Source organism: Balaenoptera physalus (genome assembly GCF_965194825.1).
Source record: "Balaenoptera physalus genome assembly, chromosome: 12".
Classification (NCBI taxonomy): domain Eukaryota; kingdom Metazoa; phylum Chordata; class Mammalia; order Artiodactyla; family Balaenopteridae; genus Balaenoptera; species Balaenoptera physalus.
In genome coordinates, this window is record NC_138897.1 from 12,156,734 (window position 1) to 12,179,230 (window position 22,497).

The 22,497-nt window shown below is 37.4% G+C and overlaps 2 long non-coding RNA genes across 2 annotated transcripts in view; both read right to left on the bottom strand.

The window, feature by feature from the left end:
* LOC309639117 overlaps positions 1-22,497 on the bottom strand; it is a 352,791-nt gene that overhangs the window by 188,479 nt on the left and 141,815 nt on the right. The gene's annotated exons all lie outside the window — the stretch shown is intronic.
* Positions 3,911-22,169, bottom strand: LOC309639121. Its single transcript, XR_014251483.1, has 3 exons — positions 16,018-22,169; positions 11,627-15,987; positions 3,911-11,585 (listed from the first exon to the last, which is right to left on the bottom strand). It is a non-coding gene; the product is annotated as an uncharacterized lncRNA (long non-coding RNA).

The following is a 22,497-nucleotide window of genomic DNA, read 5'->3' on the forward strand; positions in this document are numbered from 1 at the left end:
TTGCTTCTTTCTTTCTAGGTTAAAAATAATATCCTATTGGATTTTGCCTCTTTCTTAGGATATGGGAGAAATTCAATCTATTAAATTAATTGTACTGCCATATTTTTAAAATACGGTTCATATGCAGTGCTTTTTAAGTTTATCATGACATGCCATTCTTCATATTTAACTTGCATCAAGTGTATTGTAACTCATTCTAATTCTTTAAAACCTGCAATCAACACCCAAGACTGCAGAGCTAATCTGTGAACTTCTAATCAAACAAACTAATCACACCTCTAAGTTATTCAATTTACCTCTGTCTTCCCGTTTAATTTGCAATAGATGTTATGGTATTTGCATCTTATCTACCAAGACAGAAGCCATCTCCCTAAATAATTGCTCTGAAGTGGAATATGACAGATAAGATAGTGACCCCTGAATGGTAAATTTCCAATAACCATGTACAAACTGACTATGGAAGGAATTACTATTTCTATACAGTCTCATGGTTTTCAAAAGCTACTCCTGTTATCTCCACAAAAGCAGACAGGCAGACAGGAAGGAAGGAAGGAAGGAAGGAAGGAAGGAAGGAAGGGAGAAAGGAAGGAAGGTATTTAACTAAGAAGAACCCACAGTGCATGAAGAGGCAGCAAGTGAGGCTATTGGTTTCTAGCAGTAATTCATTTAAGAAATGCATTCTCAATGCCAACCATGGACAGTGCCTTGAGTTCTTCACAAAGCACTCTCAAGAACCTGGTAGTCCTAATTGGAAAGGTAAAATATAGACTTAACATAAGGCAAAACAGTGCTTCTCCAGAGTGGTCTGTGAACCACCTAATCAGGAGGGTTGCTTACTTAAAATGCAGACCATGTCCTCAGTGCCTACTCCAGATCGACTGAATTCTAATCTGAACTCCTCATTAAATTCCACTGCTAATATGCACCTTACTTATGTCCCCCAGCTGTCATAGGTGATGCACATCAAACTCTGAGAAGTCCTCAGGAAGAACATACAAAGTAATCTGAGAGAAGTACAGGAAAAATGCCTCCGAGATCAAAGAGGACAAATGACTCCAGCAAAGAAGCATCACCGGATTCCCTAAATCTGCAGGAGTTACATGGAGTCCCCTAACAGCACCACAACAATTAGTTTCAATAACAGCATTACAAATTAAGGAAAGTTCTAAGGCAAGATATCATCACTAGATCTCCCTGAATTTAAGATACTAAAAGGTTATTTATTTCATAGACTCAGAATTCAGTTTTCCTAAAGAAACAAAAGATTGCTAATTCTCATTAATAAAAATCTTCCTACAGTCTATGAATTTTGGGGGTTCCAGAGATCTTCTTTCAAGGAGGCTGAAGACATTTTTTCTGACTATATATCTATCAAATCTCCAAATTGATCTTATTGTTAAAGGTAATAGCCATACCATGGGTTTTACTAATCCTTTTTCAAAAAGGCATTCCCATTCCCAGAATACCATCATTTTCCCCATAGGGCCCTTGGGTTTTGGAAAAAGATCAAATTTTTAAATTTTATAAATTCATTTTAGAATCTATTTGTGGCATAGAGAAATATTTTAAGGAATCCTTATGTATGTTCAAATGTCCCTGCAACCTAGACTAGGAAAAAAACAAAAAACTGTACAGAGAAAGGTGTCTTGAATCAACTAATCCAGAAACAGTATTTGAGACTACAAATACATTCTTAGATATATGTTTATTTTAATATTCATAGCTAGTCACAGAGAACTGAACAGGATTGGATTGGTCCTTTAGATGGAAGTGTTAATTTTTCAAGGAGATGAGTACTAATCAACAAATCTCTTTATCCAGGTTTTTACAACCTATATATAGTTCTTTTTATAGGTTAAATTATCTACCACCCTACCTCTAACAATGACAACAAAGCATACTAAAACTGCAAACAAAATTAACACATCAATTAAAAGGTTGATCCAACTGACATTTCAAGTAATATTATAAATTGAAGAATGTCTATCCCTTCAGTGGGACAATTCTAAAAGAGATGGCTGACCTGTATACATTAACAGACAAATCCTACCTGTCTCTACAAATAAGATATCAATGTCAAGTTTATCTTCCATTTATTTGAAAATAATTGATTTGTTTTCTTAAAGAGTGGCTCTCTACCCCTCTAAGTAAAAAGATTTTCCCAGGCCTTCAAACTTTTGATTACAGAAGTCATTTTTTATCCACATATCCTGGGAGAATACCAATTGCTCATTACTGTTCATACTGTCAAAACAGTATTGTGCCAGTAGCAGCAGGCATAGAGTTCCTTGACAATTCAAAAAAGTTTCATGTGAAAAAATCTAGTAAACTGAGATCATTCAAGCAGAAAACCGCCATGCTATTGAAGACAAGTTCAATAGCATGTAGAGACAAAAGGCCAGCATCTTAGAGCTTCCCTTCTTTGTGATTAGGATGAGGTCCTGTGGATGACATACCTCCGCTAAGTTCATCCACTATTCCTCTTGAAACACTGTGAACCAGACAAGTAAAGAAAAGAAGAAATCTTGTTTTGTGTTTTGGTCCTTTATGACTCTCACATCTTCAAATCATGAAATATGCTGATGGAATGCAATGATTCCATTGAAGGCAAATAGATAACTTTCTACTGACTGTTTTGCTGTATTTTTTCTACTTCAAAATTTATCTATGAACAATTGATTCAAAAAATTTATAGTTTTCTCTGACTCCTTAATTTAAAAAGCTCTCCCTAAGACCTAGTCCATGCAAACCTCACTAATCACAAATTTAGTACTAAAAGAAGTATTGATTTAAAATGTGAATAATTCTCAACAGTCTGTACTCATATCCACTCTTCTTTATTATTTATTATCATTCTTTGGGATCATTTTTCTAGATTAATAAGAGAGCAAAAAATAATATAATTGTCTTCACTTAAACAAAAGCTATTATATTAATATGTTCTATGCTTTTCTCAAAAGCCTTCAATAAAATAATCTACATATCCCATAATGGAGAAATGTTTAAATAAATTATGATACATTCAAAAAGTTCAATATTATACAGCCTTTAGATTTACCAATAATTTTAATGGCATAAGTAAATTCTTACAAAATAGTATAAATATGAACTACATTGTACTAATGCATACTTTTATTCTATATATGGAGAAAAAGAGAAAATGAAAAAGAGGCAAGAGAGAAAAGACTACTAATGGGTACGAGGTTTCGTTTAGGGTGATGAAAATATTCTATACTTAGATTGTGACTATGGTTGTGCAACTCTGTAATATACTTAAAAAACATTGAATTGTATGCTTTAAATATACAGATATTATAGTATGTAAATTGTATCACAATAAATATGTTTAAAATGTCAGATAAGATTATTTTAAATAATTTTATTAAAGTATAATTTACATAAAATACCTATTTTAGGTACACAGTTTGATAAATTGTAACAAATGTTTATATTACCAAAATCAGGGTATAGATTTCCCTTAGCTCAAATTATTGTTTTGTACTCCTTTCTTTCTAGTTAATCCCTTCTCAACCCTCAGCTTCAGGAAAATATTGACCAGATTTGTCACTGTAGATTAGATCATTTTCTAGAGTTTCATATAAATAGAACCATACAATACTCTTTTTTATGGCTCAGCATATCATATTTTTAAGATTGCATTTATCAGGTTTTTCCTTCTTGCATTGATGATTCATATCCCATTCATCTCTTGATGAATTTTGTGGATGTTTGCAGATTTCTAGTATTTGGCTACTGTGAACAAAGTTACTATAAGCATTCGTACACACGTATGTGTGGCTATTTTTATTACTCTTGGGTAAATACAAAAAGTGAAACTGGTGGGCTACATGGTAGTTTGCTTTTGTTTTTTAGCTTCTGATGAAACTGTCAAAACTATTTTCCAGTACTTGTTGTACCATTACAAATCTCAGCAACGATTTACTAGTATTTCTTCGATCCACACCTTCTCCAACTCTTGGAAGCTGATTTGTAATAGTAGTCATCTAGGTAGCTGTGTAGTGATTTGATTTTTGTGCGTGTGGTTTTAATTTACATTTCCCAATTAATGATGACATACGCAAATATACTCCCTCATAATGATGTATGCAATTATCATTTCGGGACATTCTATATGTTCATTTGTAAAGTATCTTTTCACATGTTTTTATTGGGTTGTATCTTACATTTTGTAGGTTAGGACTTGCTACCCAGCTATGGGTTATCTGGTCAGCAGACAGAGTCCAAATACCAGCAACTTTAGGGTCTGCCTTAGTTTCAGAGAGCCGACTGGCTGGAGGCCACCACATTCCTGTAGAATTCCATGACACAATGACCAAACAAGGCAAGGGTAAAGGGCGTGGCCGTGTTAGTCTGGTGTGGAACACTTCAATGGCAATATAAATCTGAGAACCCACCCAGGTTAGCTGAAGTTTGGCTAGATCTCTATTGCAATTTGACTTGTCCTTTGCAAATCTTGTTTTCCTTTCTTCCTTTTCAAAGGAACTGATCCCTGATTAGCATTCCAACCCCCATTTTAGCATCGGCTTCTAGAAAACCCAACCTACAACATGACCTAAATGCTCCTCCTGTTTCATTTTTCTTGGGATTCTTTAAAATTTTTCATTTATAGCTGTATGAGTGATAAATAAAACTAAGTGTTGTGTTTTTTCATAATTGGTTCCAACAGTAGAAAATCATAAACCACCAAGAACACTGGGTAACCTTGGTATGCCAGACCTGAACTGAAAATATGTTCTTTACCCATAAATAATAAAAAAAATTTAACCAGCTGTGAATTCTGCTTTATTAAAAGTTCTAGTTTTCAAAACTTAAATGGCTTAAACACTGGCATAGCTTGTTTGTAACAGTTTGAAAACCCTGATTTTTTTTTTTTTTTTTTTTTCTTTTGAGTTCTACTCAGAGAATTCCTTCATTGGCATGAGTTCCCTACTCAGGCAAGTAAATAAATTTAGGCATTAACTATAACAAAACAAAACAAAAAAAAAGCTGTATTGTTCTTTGTTTTATTTTTTGACAAAGCTCAAGCTTGAACCCTGCCCAGTGTCAATGTTCAGGCCCCATTTTCTCTGTTTGGCAGTCCCAGCTTCATTTTCAAAGCTTCTCTTGCCTAACTTCCATCTCAGGATTTTGCTTCACCCTTTTCTCTTTAATCCCTTGGCTCATTTCCTGGGATCAATCCTGGTTGAGACCCCCGCTGTGTGCCTCGCCCAGTGGCCTACCATAATTTGACAGTTATGTCATGCACATAAAATGGCAGTGAGCATTTATACTAATGAAAATTATAGTCTCATTATGCCATTTGCAGTCACACTGATATGCAGAAAGACAGATTTGAAAGAACTTAGTCGATTACCATAGTATCTGCATTTACATTAAATAAATGTTCTTCTACCTTGAACATTATTTAATCTTACTAAACTCACTTTAATTGGTTCTCTAGCTCCAAGCACATCCTCTGCTTCATAATTACCATCCAGTCTCTTGATCTCAGCTAAATCCAGGCCATAAACCACAGAGAGCAGGGCAGTGAAGATGAGAGAAGATTCCAGAGCCCAAGAGACAAAAGAAGGAATATAAGACAATTATCAGAATTCCAATCACTGTAAACAAACAGCAACAACAACAACAACAAAAGAGAAATCAAACTCCCCAAGTGCTTCCAAGCTTTCTGATCACAACTGCACACACAAATACATCCACACAAGCACACGTGTATACACACAGACAAGCACACGTAGATACGATCGTTTTATACAGCATTTCTTTAACATCAAGGAAACAAGTTTCCTGGATTACCTGGAGGGCAAACAGGATATTCAGAGGTGTCAAGGAGAATAATAACTAGGAGGAAAATGTATCTTGCATCTAAAACACACCTTTTGTTCCTTTTGGAGGGATATCAAAAAAGAGAGAGAGAGAGACAGATATCCCTTATGCAATGACCTTTTTATAAGGGCATAATGAGTTCTCAGCACCACCTTTATTCCCTGAGTGCTATTCTTTTGCACTAAATTACCACCTGAAATTCACCTTTCCTTTATCCTCCCTCTGCTGAACCTCAGAGCTGAGTCTGGGTAGTGCTGACACGGCAGGTATAATGCAGTCAGTAAAAATGCTTCACAACAAGCACACTTACCCATTGACCTTCATCCCTCCTTTGGAGGGGAAGCATCTGGCAGCTTTGTATTAAAATATGCGCAAAGCATTGTGCGCAGCCCTAGGACTTCTCTCCTTCATGTCAGAAACCCCCCTTAGCAAAAATTAATGAAGGAGGAAATGGGGCATGAGGCCAAACTATACTGTTATCTTCCAAATTGAGGATTTAAGGTTTTGAGTCATGTTAAGCATAAGCATTTTAAAGAGACATTTCCTGTCATATATCATCATTTTTGTGGAACAGATTTTCACAGAAAATACAATCTGATTAGCCTGTAAGAATAGTGTTTCTTTATGTATATGCCACAATATGGGTCAGACAGAGTTTTTAAAAAATGTTCCTTCTTTTAGTACTGTTTGCATACGAACCAATGTTCCATTTCCTTGACTTTTGAGTTGTTATTAATATGTCCTTGCTATGTAAATCTCTAAAATTGGCATTTCACTTTTAAAAAGTTCCCCTAATATTGGGGCCATTTGAACTCAAATTATGAAAACACCAGGCTCCCAAAATGCCCTTCTCGGAGAGCTTGAGGACCCCAAGTGGAGGCCAGTTAACCTGAGACAAAATGCATCTGTGAAACCAATAGGTTTTGAGCTACTACCGAAGCCTAGAAGCTGGAAGGAGACAATGTAAGGCAATCAAACTAATATATTTTGTTAAAATGAGAACTTAAAACTTGCTGATTACTCTTACCTCTACCAGAAGCATTATTTAATCTGGAGTTGATTTTTAATTGAATTATTCAATGTTGGAAGGCAATTCTCCATGGGTCTCTCACATTCTGCAAGTCTTACAAGCCAAGCACTGACTGTTCTTTGTTCCAGACTATCTTTACAAGGTTGCTGGTACAGCAACAGCCTTCGGAAACAGAGATAGCACACCCTTTTGTGGCAAAGGGTACATATTCTTACTCTCTAGTATAATAGAGATAATCTCTTCCTCCAGCAAAGGAAAGTCATGCTTATGCTATTTAGAGAAGATTTGAAATCCCAAACCTCAGGGTTCCTCTCTTGTAATGCAGTTTAGTACAGGCATCCTCTGGTCCTTATCTTAATACCCTGAGGGAACTGAGGCTGAGGAACTGGTACAAACAGGCTGATACTCTTGCTATTATTATGGCTATGAGTAATAACCCATCTTTCTTCCCTGACCTGGGGCTTGTGTCTTCTATTGCCATCAACGAAAGTAGAGTATATAAACTGTGTGCTTGAAAGTAGAATAAAATCACAAACCTTTCCATTTTCTTGATAGATTTAATGATGAAGATGGAATTATGAGAGTGACATGACTTTCTGAAAAAGGAAGTATTAGGACCTTGTGGACCAGTTAATGAGATTTAAGGGAAGTCCTTGGGAATCCGTAGCAAACCTTTTGACAATATTGTGTAGTCCAGTGGGAAGTAAATGGTTCTCTACCTTATTGCCAGTTAAAGAAAGGGGGAGTTGGGGACGTGGTTACAGGCAGAGTACCAGAGAGCTGCCCAAACTGTGCCCCAGTGATGGCCAACAGTCCTTTTGGTAGGGAACTTCTTCGTCAATGTGTCCTGTTAGCTAATAAACCCAGACAAAATGCAGGGACCTGCTATCCAATTTAAATTTCCTGAGATTTCTGGAGTGGATGCAAAGTACTTAATCCCTCTGGCAGTCAAGGAAAAACTGTCTTCTTATCATCACTTGCAACAATTAGTCCTAAAATGTGTCCTAGATGAACAGCAGGTTCCTTCTTGCTTTTGGACAATAGTTACAAAAACGTGCTTCCACACTGAACATAAAATAGGGGAAATATGGGACAACTATGAATAGAAACCAAGTGAAACATCGGAATTTTGTCTTGGTCACTGGTGAGATGAGGAGGCAGGGCACATAATACTGTTAAAGAAGACTGGAAACAGCTGGGCTGTCCTACAGCTCTTGTATCCATCATGTCTATTATGGCAATCTTAGATCCATTCAGAGAAGACAGTAAAAAGTCTCAGAATTTTCTGCAATAGGTCTTGCTGTAAGGGAGCTTTGCTCCTATTTGGGAGATTTCCATGAGACAGACCAACTCCTGTAGGAAACCACAGATGAGGCACTGACTAATATTCAGGGACCCTTACTGCCTGGGATTGAGTTTTCAATACTGATGAAGGTGGCCTCTATAAAATGAGAAACTGACCCAAATAAATCTAGATAAATTCTTGAAGTCAGCCTCAGAATCTGTAAAACATCTCTAGCCTGGGGACAGAACTCAAACAATGTTACCTTCACAGTGGGGCAGGAGATGCTTTAGATGTAGGTGAACTCCTCAAAGGAAGTCACCTCATGTGAACCAAGCCTGTCAGCCAGAAACTCCATAATCTCATCCAAAAATAGAAAGTGGATGTGAAATGTTGAGCCAAGGGCTTTAAAGGCTGAACTAGATGATGTCAGCCAGGAAGATCTTACTCTACAATGCAGAGCACTGAGCAGGCTCAAATACTAGAAGTTTGGTTGAGTCATGAGCTGTCAGCATGCTGCTCAAAACAAAAAGTAAATGCAAATCCTTGGGCATGGTAACACTTTCTTTCTATGTGTCACCAATCCCTCCCATGCCCTCTACCCTGACCTCAGCTGTTCTAAGAATAAAGATGACTAGAGGAGAGGCCGGTATCTCCATTACCCCTAGAGAGAGATCAAAGACCATATGCACCCTTCTAAGTATGCTGGGGGGTTTAGGGGAGGAGAGAGAATCAAACTGTTATGGCTTTGATGGATATGTGTGCCCAAACCACAGTGTTGTCCAGACCATAGATGGAAAAGGCATCCAGACTCAACTAATAGGATTTGAGCACAGTGGTGAAGAAGAGCTAACATGACCTCATGGTGGGTTGTGGTGGGTTGTTGTTTCTCATCTAAAAGTAGAGTAGGAATGAATGTTATGTGTGTGTACTTCCCCAGAGCATAAATGACAGGAGATTCTCCAGACTAGGAAAAGTATAGGAAAAATGCAACATGAAAATCACTTCCCTAAATCCCCCTTTCATTTGCAACCAGTGGTTGTTAAGGATTTAGCATGAGGGCCTTTTCCCTTGATGTTCAAAGCTTTCACCATGCACATGATATCTTGTTGGTTGGCAAGTCAGAATTCGGTCTCAAAAGCCTTGACTGTGTTATCACACTACCACCTGAAAGAGCAGCTAATAAACCCTGACATACTTCAGGTACCTGCCTGACAACTTAAATGTCTTGGGACTACGTGAATGAATTAAAAATACTTAATCCCTTAAGGACAAACTGCTGTCTCATCAGCCCCCTACCACCACATGGGCAGCCCAGCACCTTCTTAGAGCCTCAGTACTAGAGACAATATGTGCTTAGCATTGACATTCTCCTTGGTCTTTCATATTGAACAATGGATAAGTCAGCATCCTTTGTGTGGACCGAAACCAACAGTGTGCATCAGAAGTGATCCAGGAAACTATGGCACAGTCTCTGTCTTTGTGCCTCCACAGCACTAATGGCCTCTTTGAGCTATGAGTCTCTGTGATTGATGACTGCCAATTGGACCTCTGTCAAAAGGATGCAGCCTCAATGTAGAGGCAACCCCTGGATTTTGGCCTCACTGCATCCATGAATCGATTGCCAGGATTACTCCTTTTGAAAAGTGGTTATTAGCTTTCCACTGGGTTCTTGTTGAACCTGAATGCCTGACTTTGGTGTGGGTTAACTTGGACTAAACAACTAACAAGGTGTGAAGGACCCAATAAGCCTCACTTGACAACTGGAAATGTTACATTCAACAATGCAGCTAGCCTGGCCTTGGTCCCCATCTCTCTACTTTACTTGAAAAGTGGAAACAACGTTGAGAGCAATTTCATTCCCCAGGCCAAAGCCTTATGGGAAAGCTGTTGGGTCCATCGATTCACAGAGTTTCCCCTAAATGTCTGGGACTAGTTCACTGATGGTTTGGCCGAGCTGAAAACTGATGGCATCCACTGGGCTTCTCTGCATCTGTTCAACCTCAATGCTTGCAGTGAAGAATAGAAAATGGTGTGATCACTGTTCTCAGTGGACAGAACTCATGGCCATTTTTATATACCTGGCCAACACTCACCTTGGTAAAATGTGTTACAATTTCACTGAAGCCTGAGTGATTGCCAACAACGTCATGTTTCATCTGCTACTTGGAAAACTACAGACTGGCAGATAATACTCTCCTCTTTGGGGCCATGAACTGCAGAAACTAATCACAGCTACTGATCAAACCATCTGGATTCTTCATGCAAATGCCCAAGTTAAGTGCCCTTTTTCTGATGAGACCAACTGAAATTAAGTTGCTGTTTGAGCCTGCATCACACACAAAGAACGACTGTTTCTGCCTGAGCACAGCAACACATCCTCTGAAACTGTTAGACTGTTTCTGATGCAGAGATACTGCTCCATGCCAGACTCATGATTTCCGGAAAGCATTGACCCCTTTGTCTCACAGTAAGGGAGGCCACATCGAGTGATATACAGCTCCTGTCTGACCCTAGCAGATTTACTGCACCGCACTTTAGAACCCCTCTCAGTGTTATCAGCAGTGTCTCGCCCCAGTTGACACCTTTGCAGGTTATGGCGTTGCTGGTCCATCTGATAAGCCAACCCAGATCACACCATAAAATGTTTTTTTGAGAGGAAGACCACACATGGAAGTTATACTGTTTAGCTTTAAAAACAAAACAAAACTCAGTGTGTTCTTGAATGTTTCGTTCGTAAAAGTTAGTGAATTCCATGAAAATATTGTACCCTCTAAAGTTTACATTATAGCCTGAAGAAAAGCCTTTACTAGCTGAAGAAGTTTAAGACTGTCCTAAAGTCTTATTTATTTTATGAGCAATGATTCTATTCCCCTCCCAAATGTCAATATTTAAAATCATGTCTTAACAGAATTTTTTCCAGTAGTACTAGTTTGACATGTGATAAATTCTATCAATGTGCAAACCATTTAAAAACTCATGCGAGTTCATGAGATATTACTTTATTAAGCAATGATGGCTTAATTTTAAGTGTATTTGCCCTTCAGTGTAGAACGTGAACATTTTTAAAGTTAAAACAATTTAAATGTTAGCACCAGGCAGTGTTTTCCCATCTTAAAGCAAGAGTTTAGATGAGGGTGTCTTAACACTATTAACAAAACATCTCCTGAAGGCTCAGCAATTAAGACAAATAGTTTCCTCTCTCACTGTCTGAATGTGAAGTGAACATTGGGTTATTAGGAGAAGCTCACGCCATGACAGATACCAAGTCGAAGGAGGAAGAAGAAGCCGAGCAGCTGGGCATGGGCAAGAGCACACGGCAGCTATGAGCTGCTCAGAAGGTACCTTCTGTCATTGACAGTGAGGGTGGCGGCCAAACAGATACAAGCAGTACCAAGGGACTGCTACTTCAGACAATAACTGCTACTTCAGTACCAAGGGACTGCTACTTCAGACAATAAGGAAACAATTTTCTCTCTTTGAAGGGGAAAATGAGCTGATGCGGCACTTTTCCCTGTTTCTTGGTAAACTCTGAGTAACCCCAGGATGATGGATATACTAGTGATGACATAAACCCTTCTGAATTTAATGTCCTGTTTGAGGTGATCCTCTCTCAGGCTTAAAATGTATTTCACACATTCTCAGTCTGAATCACCATTCAATTAAATTTTATCAATGATGTCATTCAGTTATCTCAAATGATTAAAGTCTTTTTTCTAATAATTTAATATATAATGGTTTTAAAAGATAATCACTACTAAAATGCCTCATTTAAATCTTTCTCCAAGAGCTGCTCTATCAGCACAATGAAAACCAGGGCTTTATTCTGCAATCTCATGATAGATAGAGAAATGAGCTAGATTTCCGGCATATCCGTACCAAACTACCGAAAGTCCTGGGAAGTTCTAATGCAGATCTAAGTTGGCAGTTTAAAAATCTCTGACCTCTTTGTGACTTTCCTGAAGTGAGCTCCTTCAGTGAGACCAGTGACGAGAGAAATGGTCCATGCTGGATTGATATTAAGGCTCACCTCTTTCCAATTCTTTTGCAGTAGTCTCAGAGGAGCAAAAGGAGCAGACATGCTCCCGTAATTTTGTTTCCTGGCAATTAACTCCCAGAATAACACCAAGTAATTACAACCATAACATTGCAGAGAAAGTTAGAGCAGCGGTAAATGTTGCTAAGCTGTGAACTTTGACAAACAAGCCCCCGCAGATGGTCCGAGGCTGACGGCTATGCACCTGGTAACACACTCTGCATTGCTACTCAGAAGATCTGGGGAAGAAGACAGCTCACCAAGGAAAATCTAACTGCTTGAAGTACAATGTTGTTTTGGGAGAGGGGACAGGAGACATCACACACAGAAAGAACTCATGAAGACTGAAACAGCAGTACCTCCAGTTTACTACCTATGCATTTATTTATCTATTTATTCATTCTATTTTCTTTTAGGAAGAAGAGAGAGAAAAAAAATCTGAATAATCTGTGTTGTTCTCCCTAAGGGTACACAGCAAAGTGGCCCTGAGTTCTGGCATGTGTTAGGAAGTAGAAAGTGAAACATTTTGTTTACCAAACTGATGGCCTCGTATCTCTAGATCCCCAATGGCCCTCAGACTCCCTCAAGCACTGTCAGTCAGAGGAACCAAGCCACCCGCACTACTGCATGTAGTCTGTATTCTTTATTGGTGAGAATCTAAATTCGTTAAGTGTTTTGATTTCAGCTTTTCTCCATTCCCTTTCAGTTATTCCTCTTCCTTTCTTCAGTGCATGTTCCTCCTTTAACCCACAATTGGTCCAGCCCAGTAATGCTGACCTTGCTTCAAGTCACTCTGAGAAGTGAACTCTGCAGGCTGGGAGTACTCTATCAACAAGGCCTTTCTTAGTTTTGCCCATTCACACGTCACATTTCATTCCATAAGGGCATTAATTAACAAAATTCTAGTTAAACTTTTAAAGAGGCTTCCCTGGTGGCGCAGAGGTTGAGAGTCTGCCTGCTAATGCAGGGGACACAGGTTCAAGCCCTGGTCTGGGAAGATCCCACATGCCGCGGAGCAACTAGGCCCGTGAGCCACAACTACTGAGCCTGCACGTCTGGAGCCTGTGCTCCGCAACAAGAGAGGCCGTGACAGCGAGAGGCCCACGCACCGCGATGAAGAGTGGCCCCCACTTGCCGCAACTAGAGAAAGCCCTCGCACAGAAACGAAGACCCAACACAGCCAAAAATAAATAAATAAAATAAATAAAATTAAAAAAAAAAAAACTTTTAAAGAATTTATAGACACCTCCTCCAATTAATCTTTGCATTTCCATAAGCAGCTAAACTACTGTAATCCCAAATAGTAAATAATATGGAACTCTCCAGGGTGATGAGAGACTCTGGGAAAGTACTATGTTTTCTAGGGATCTTTATGTCTTTGAAGAAATAACACAATGATTCCTGTTTTCTTTAAGTTACCTCCTAATAAAAGCAGGATCTTTCTAAATCTTAAAACTTTAGAAACAGCTTAGGATCTAGTAGTCTCATGGTAGTTTGAGGACAGCCATTCAGCAAAATATTCCCAAGAGCTCCAGGCTTCAAATGATAAAAAAAAGGAAAGGGATGGTCATATAGAAGAAAAAGTCTTGTCCTAATTGGGAGACAACAGTGCCTGGATCTCACTGGGAAAATATAACACATTAGGCGTGTTCTTCCTCTTGATTCTGATCATTGAAGAAACATGACAGTACAAATCTGATTATTAGGGCCCCTGTCCTGTCACTCAAAAAAGACATATTAAAAAAAAAAACAAAACAGAAGCAGCAATTCAATAAGCCATCATAATTAGAAAACAGTTTAACAATTCAAAAATCAGCTAATTAGAGAGAGAGACAGGAAAGGAAAAAGAAAAAAAAAAAGAAAGAAACCTAGGCTTTATCCTGGCTAAGCAGAAAGCATACTCATTGGAAATGTATCTACAAGCACATGAGGGTGATATATATTCCCAGGATCTTTTAAATGATGATCCATGAATTGGAAAAAAAGGGTAAGTGCTATGAAGATGTGGGGAAAATAATTATTTGGATGTGATATCTGTATGCTATAGAATGTAACCTAGTTTTAAAGATGATATTATGCTAATTATAGTCAATTTCTTTTTTGTTTGTTTTGATACAGTATTTAGCTATTGATAGCAAAAACATTAGTAAGTATAATAAATACCTTGATCTTTGACATCTCTCACAGGCATCAGTTGACATGCCCGTGAGAAATCAAATTTTCAGAACATGAGGCTAAACCCCAGACAAAGGCATCCATTGTCATCTATTAAGTAAAAATATATAGGTTTAAGATTAAAATCTTGGACAATACCAGTCTATGTAGTATCATTAAATGTCACAGTATCTCTTCAAACATGATGTAACTTCAGTCTGCCTTTACCTAAATCCCACAACATACTTCTTAATCAAAATCTCCACAAGAGTTGTTTTAAAAAAGATTTGAGCGATAATAAAGACACTGGTTGTGAAATAAGCTCCAGAAGAACTAACTTTGGTTTATATCAGATGTGATGCGAATTAACCTGGGAATGACTCCTTAGATACACTGCTGAATTCACATCCCCAAAAGTGTGCGATTAAAACAAACACACATAAAATAAAACACTAAATCATAGTAAGGCAGTCACTTGGCCTAACATTCTTCTTATCCCGTAGTTTTGTTGTATTCTAAATACCACTAAGTATGTAAGCAACTGTAACCTCATGTTACAGGCCTGGTATGGAGTCGCAGACAAAGAAATACTAGAAATGCCAATCTAATACTGAAAATAATTAAAAAGCAATTGAATAATGCAATATTTTTAATAAAGTTTACCAGAAAAATTCATAAGGTTAATCCATTTACAAAGTAACTCAAACTTCTTGAAATTTATATTCTCTATTCTCCTTTTCTGAATACATGTGTGTATGTATATGTGTGTACATATATACATAAACTCCAAATGTATGTCTGATATATTTATGATCTATTTATCTAGCTTTCTATACAAATATAAATATGTATACACACACAGATACATAAAGACACACATGTATACCCACACACATACATACACATCTCATGTACTCAGCAGTTACCTCAGGCCAAAAATGCTCATCTAACCTGCTTATTACCTTTTCTTTCTCTTAGTCCCTGAACTGTCTCTTTATTAGGTAGATTTAAATTTAAACTATCATGCTTCTTTAACTCTTTTCCTAATTTACTCATTAACAGCAACTCTTTCTAATTTGGAGGGTGAGAGTTGTAAAGATGAAGGAAGAACTTAATTTCCTTTCTTTTATCCATTAAACACTTCCCTTAATCAAATATTTGTGACTCTCTCCAACATATGTATAGATTCCATTCCACTATCATTAACAGTCCAGTCAAATCCCATCTCTGTATTTCTTTTCTACCACACTGAGTTGGTTTTCTCTTGGATTCCTGCATTGAGTGGGGCCAGCTCAAGATCACTCCTCCTGATGAGTGGGAAACTTTGGGGTAAGATTCAGTCTCCCTAGACCCTCTTACCTCTGGAATAGGAATCAAGATAAATAGCACTCAGAGTAGGATCTAGCCTCCTTATTTTTTCTACTGTCCATGCAGAGGGGTCAAGAGGGAATCTATCCTCTTGCAAGAGTCAAGCATGGTCCCTACTCTCTTGAATTTGCCTCTCCAGGAAATATCTGGACATATCTGGATATACTGTTGGTAGTCACAAACTGGGTCAGGAAGACAGGGTAGCTAGTGGCATCTAATGAATAGAGTCCAGACATCCTGCCGAATATCTTATACACTGCACATGGTAGCCTTCATACACATACACACACACACACACACACACACACACACACACACACACACACACACACACAAAATTATCCAGTCCAAAATTACAATAGGGTTGAGGTTGAAAGACCCTACACTAAAATGTGCCATTACCAGTAGGTATAAATTCTCTGTAATGTCAATTTAAATCATCCTAAACTCTGACCATCTCCTGCTGACTTTCTAGCTCATTTCCTCACATACTCCAGCTCTAATATTTCTTCAACTTCACCTGGGCCAAACATTTAGAGTCAGCTTGCCTTGCCTTTGTACCTTACACACCTGATGTGTATTCTCCCACTTCATGAATAATAAATTCTATGGACAAACATTAAAGTCAGTTCTTTGCACAAATTCCTATCTCCTTTGTTCTTTGTTGGCTTTACTGAACTTCTAGAAAAGACCATCCTTGAAAAATCCATAACCCTAGTATTTTTTACCTTTACCGTTAGTATGCACAAATGTTTGTGTAGCTAAACATGGCTAAAGAAAAACAAATCCATTCTGACTGATGTCATTTAAATCTAGAAGGTTGAATCTTAATGACCAAGAATTATACAATGTCTCCTAGCCTATTCATTCTCCCACTCTCCTAGATAAACATTTCACACTTTCTTTTTGCTCTTCAAATACCCATTCCACCCCATAATCTCATAGTTATATGATGGCATACTTGCTACTTTTCTATAAAATTAAATAATCAGAAGTGGACTTTCATAAACTCCCACCACTCTGTTCACTAGCAGCTGTACTCATATGCTCTATCATCACTCTTGTTACCAGAGATGAAACGCCCACTTTCCATTCAAGATCAAATCCCTATTCGTGCACTTTATGCTTCCCTCTTGCTAACTCAATAATCACCCAGTAATTCACTCTACTCTCTCCCACATCGTGACATTTATGTTCTCTGTGGTGTCATTCTCATCACCTTATATAAAATTTGCCGTCTCTCCCATAAAAAACAGATCTCTTTAGGCTCTTCTTCCCTTTCCAGCCATTCCGATATTTTACTGTATCTCTTTTTAGTAAAACTTCCTTAAAGAGCTGTCTACGTAACTATATCTAGAGCTTCTCTGCCCAATCTTTCATTTTCGTCTTCTTTTATTAGCTTTACTTTACTACTCCATTAATATTATTATTGACAAGGCACCACTAAGCATGATATTGCTTAACTGAATGGTCAAATCTCAGTTCTAGTCTTATTTGTCCTAGAGCAACATTTGACACAATTAATCCACTCTCTCCTTCTGAAAATAATTTTTTGCTTGACTTCATGAACACCACATTCTGTTTTCTCTTACTTCACTGGTCAACTACTTCTCAGTCTCTCTTTCTGGTTCCTCTTTTGCTTTGTTACCTCTTAAGAAAGATACCAAGGCTTAGTCATTGCTCCTTTTCTCTTCCCTATTGACAGTAATTCTTTTTTTTTTTTTTGACAGACTCTATCTTCCCACAGTATCTACCTATTCAGGGTATATTTCTACACTACTCCCCTCTTCATGGACACTCTCCCTTTTAGCTACATTCAGGCTACATGATCGAATCACACCAATGGATTTGAGCAAAAGTGATTTAAAACATTTCCAGGCCCATTCTTGAAAAGAATTCATCAAGATCCCATGGCTCTTTTTCTTTGCTGTTGTGATACTGGAGACCATGCATCCCAAATGGTATAATTCCAAGATGGAGAAGGGAAACCCAATCAAGTTGTGGACTGGGATTCAAACAAGCCTTTATTGTTGTAAGCTTCTAGCAGAACTTCCAAACCTTTGTTGGGTTGAGCTAGTAATGATAATTCTAAAATGTGTTTGCAAGTCTCATAGCATCAACAAAGTCCCTAGGAGATCTGAGATGTTTCAATGGAGCAAGAAAATGTCTGTGAACTAGTTTAAGTTTCATTTCCCCCATCTACCCTAAAGGGGTTCATATGCATTAAGAAATTGATGTTTTTGAAAATTGAGGTAAAAATTAGGTCTAGTTTGTGATTTCATGTGTTTCTTAAGTTTCCTCCATTTTCATAAACTCACATAGGACATATTTTAATTCTCTATAGAGTACTTTGTGGTTAAAAAAACATAGAAATATTTGAAAAAAATTATAATTTTTATCTCAGAGACTTTTATTTTCCTCTATTTTTGTTGTACTAGTCTTAAAAAAATCTCACATTTCATGTCTGAACAGCTTTAATCTCTTGGTGTAATAGCTAGTACTTGGATGATAATGGCAACAATGTACTCTTGGCTCAGGATTAATCTGCTAAACTTCAGGTGCAAATAAATACTTGACTATAGGTCCAGACTTGGAGGTGAGGACACACAGAATAAAAGTTACCTGAATAAAGCTGAAGCATCTTGAGGCCTAATCCAGATACAGAGTAATAGTCAATTAAGCATTACTCTGACAATTTACATAATTGAAGATAGAGGCTTATATCTTTCCCAAAATCCTTTAAAGAATGACAGTGGGGAATGGAACTCCATAATAATCCAGCAGATAGAACTTTTTTCATTTTCTCTCCTTCTCTTTTTTTTCCCTCTCTCCATTTCCATTTCTGTGTGTGTAGGTGTGTAATCTTACACACCCAAAAGTATCCCCAAATCTTCCCTTCATGTTCTTTAAAATTCATCCAGAAAGAGCACTCTCTTTCCTCACACTTCCTCTCCTTTGCTAATATATTTTTATGTAAAACAAGTTAGTCTACTCAGCCATCTTCAATATTTTTCTTATTTACCTATCACCAATATTTGGTATTCTAAGATACTATGAAAAATTAATCCAACAAAAAATATGCATTTCCCCAATTCGGTCCCAAGATATAAGACAACTGTTGTCAGCTATGAATGTTCTTTAATAAATTTTACATGAATGCTTTCCATCTGAATATGTAACCAAATCTTTTATTAATATGTACCATGTCTACAAGGATGAACAAGAATTAAAAATATTTTCTATAAATTGGAAAGACAGATACTTAATCTAATTCTTTATCTAAATATACATTATTTAATGAAAAAAAGATGAGTATTATACTGTATTCAGTATTAAAAATCATGTTAAGAACCAAATTGTATATAAATACAGTAAAATCTTGTGATAACACTCATTATAGTAAACACTATGACTTCAGATTTAAAATAATTGACAATTGGCTCCCAAATCCAGAGAACTACAGGCAAGCTAGCTGTGCAGTCATGCCTGAATCATTTACATAAAGTCACAATAATACCATCCTGTATTTTAAGCAATTGAATTATTTCAGACTTTAATTATGTGTTACATGTTACAGTGTTTTACTGTAATATATGGTGTTGGGGTGTGTGTGTGTTTGTGTGTGTGTGAGGAAGATGTTTTCATTGTATATAAACACTTTTATAAATAAATTATTTTCCAAAGTCTTTTTCAGACATTTAAAATAGGCCATAATTAAGAAGACAACTGATAAAGGACCATTTTGGGCAGCAGATATTTGAAGAACAATTCAGGTTCAGGAAGCCATTAAATCTAGTGATTTTCCCATATTTATTTATTTTTCAGTTTCACATCAGTTTTATGTACTTCAGTCACTTTATCCGCTTTTAATGTTTCAGGCAGAGTGCATCTTCTGTAATTTATTTCCCTAGTATCCTGTCCCCTTTTACTTAAATGCATTTAATCCTTAAAAGACCTAGAATTTACATCATAAAAGGGCAAGATGGTATAGAAGAAGGATATAATGTGGGAGTTTTTACTCTCTACTTCAATGCTTCATGCTAGTTTTAGTCATTGAATTCTCTGAAATTTGATACTAACATACGTAAAAATCATACAATAAACATGTCCTAATTCACTGGGTTAATGTAATTGAAAAAAATTAGTGACCATGGAAATATGAGATACTAGGTTTTTTTGAACTATAAAAATTTTTTCTACCAAAACAATCATCCAACAAAGCATTTTTAAGCATCTGCTTAAGTACAAAACATGTTTCTATGCTATGTCTGTAAATAAATATAGCACATGCAGAATCTGCCTTACAAAGCTTGTAAATTTGTGGTCAAGGTCACTCAGGCCCATACTTAACACTGAATCCACAAGAAATACAAATTGAATAAGTTATATTTGGAGCTGTAGTCTGTTCTGATAAAACACATGTTTCTATGACACAAATTAACTCTTATGTGATTGTTAAATGGGGATAATTTTGTCAGTTTAAATTGGGAGTTGGATTGATCCATATGCAATTTGAAGCTAGAATACTTTGCATAGAATTTTAACCTTCTACAGGAAAAGACAAGACCCTGAGTGCAGCTGCTGTACAGGCCGGAGGACTGCCACCTGCACAGAGGTTCCGTCCACAAAGAAGCACACCTTGTTGTTTCTGTAGAAATACTGTCTTCTAAAAGTGTTTGGTAGAATTCTCCACTGAAGCCAACTGATCTGGAGTTTGCTTCATAGAAAGGTTCTTAACTACAAATCCAACTATTTTAGTGTAACTCTACAGTTAAAAGTTACAATGTGCACATGGGTTCAAAATAGTGTTGCTTATGCTCCAGTGCCCTACAGTTTTTAAAGAAATAAGGGTTTTTTGGTTCATTTTTCATCCGGACCCTTGTCCCACCACTGCATTCTTTCTTCAGGTAATGCAAACATGTACAGTAGAGTCAGAACTGGCAAGCAACTGATGCCATTCTAAAACCATATTTTTTCCTTTAAAACTAAGCTTTAATTAGCAGGTTAATCTTATCCATTTGATTGTCTCTTTCTTTGGGAAAGCTCTAGTTTACACCTCATTCCCCAGAAAACAGATCCTGAGGCCAAACTCAGATGGTAGTGCTTTACTGAGGGTAGAGTTCGACTGAATAAAAAAAACCAAAAAAACCACAGCAACAAAAAAACAAGAATAAGGGGGAAAGGAAAGTGGGGTATGAACAGAAAAGATGCATAAATACAAAGTTGTACATAGTGAAACCGGCCACAATATCTCAGTTATTCAAGATATCTCTACAGAGATTGTGGAACTGCTGTGTCTTAAAACAATCCGTAAGTAGGGAGGAAAAGTGAAAAACCTTATCTTCCATTTCCTTTACATCACTTTTCTTTCATTGATCCAAATTTTCCCCAGAGAGAGAACCCCTGTTCCAGACTGTATTTCTCCAACTCTCGTACTTACCAGAGATATTCAAAGGTTCTGTATGTCCTATCACATTGAATCTGGACTCAGGAACTGCTGTGATTCCCACCAAAACCCAAACATTGCCACCAGAAAGACTGAGTCACAGATCATGACAAGAGATAAGGTCACAATGTGGGGTAAGACTTCATGACCCTGGAATGGCCCAAGGCATTCATCCAGGAAGCAGGGGAAGTAACTAAGACTAAAGTGGTATCTAGGGTTAAGGATATTCAGGAGGGCAAATAAATCCAGCCTGGGGCAAGATCACTCTGAGTGGCTTCTCATAAAAACAGGTTTCTGCTGAGCCCCAAACACTATCAGTACCTCTTATAAGTTCCAGATATGTCTGCCCAGGATACAGACACAGCCACACAGCTTATACTCAAGCTAGGAATTCCCGGCCAGAATCCTTTCTAAGATGAGATCAGGAACCCTATTGTTTATTTGAATTTAAGCACATAGGATACTGCTCTAGTTTTTGTCTATGTTTTGCAGAGCCTTGGAGAATCAGCTTTTAGGAAGGCTGCTCTGGGTCCTACCTCCGGATATCCACCTGTTGATGCTGGATTTGGTATTGGTAATGGAACGAAACAACCTTTGCAGCCCAGGAGAAAAGTTGTATGGGCTTAAAAATAGAGAAACTGTTAATTACATGGTTAGACGGTAGGGTGCTATAGTGGTTTCATAATCTCACATGAATTGAGAGTAATGTGGCACCTTAGGTTTGAAACTGTAAAAACATTTGTAATGAATATGGTTCTTCAATGTTGCACTCTTCCTCCCTTCACAAGCTGATGTTTCCACCATTATTGGAGTAATTTCCAGGACTCTGAAGCAAAGATCAAGGTAACACTAAACAGTGCTTTTGATTTTCTATTCCTTATTCCATTGAAATTCGTCAGAAGAATACTCCCTAGGATTGTTTCTATCACTGCTAGAGTGCCTATTATGGAAGAGGCCCTACTATGATAAGACCAAGATCTTGACAGGAGCAATGCCATTTTCAGCACTATTAGAAGCAGTATCTGTAGACTGTATCCATGCCACAACATCTATCAATCCCACTGTTGGGTGGAACAATGGAGTTGTCTTTCTCTAAACCTAAAAATATACCTTTTGTGTAAAGAGTCTCCTAAGTTAGATTTCTCTAGGTAGCAACTAATCTCTTTGGAAGACTCTAAAACTTCCTTTGAGAATGTAAGAATTTTGGAAAAGCATTCATTCCCCTCATTTATTCTGGCTTCAGGTGAGGATTTCTTTTTCTTTTTCAGAAGTTTATATACTCATTGAAAGGATTAAAAACGACAGAGTAGACAAACTTTCATATTCATTTTCGT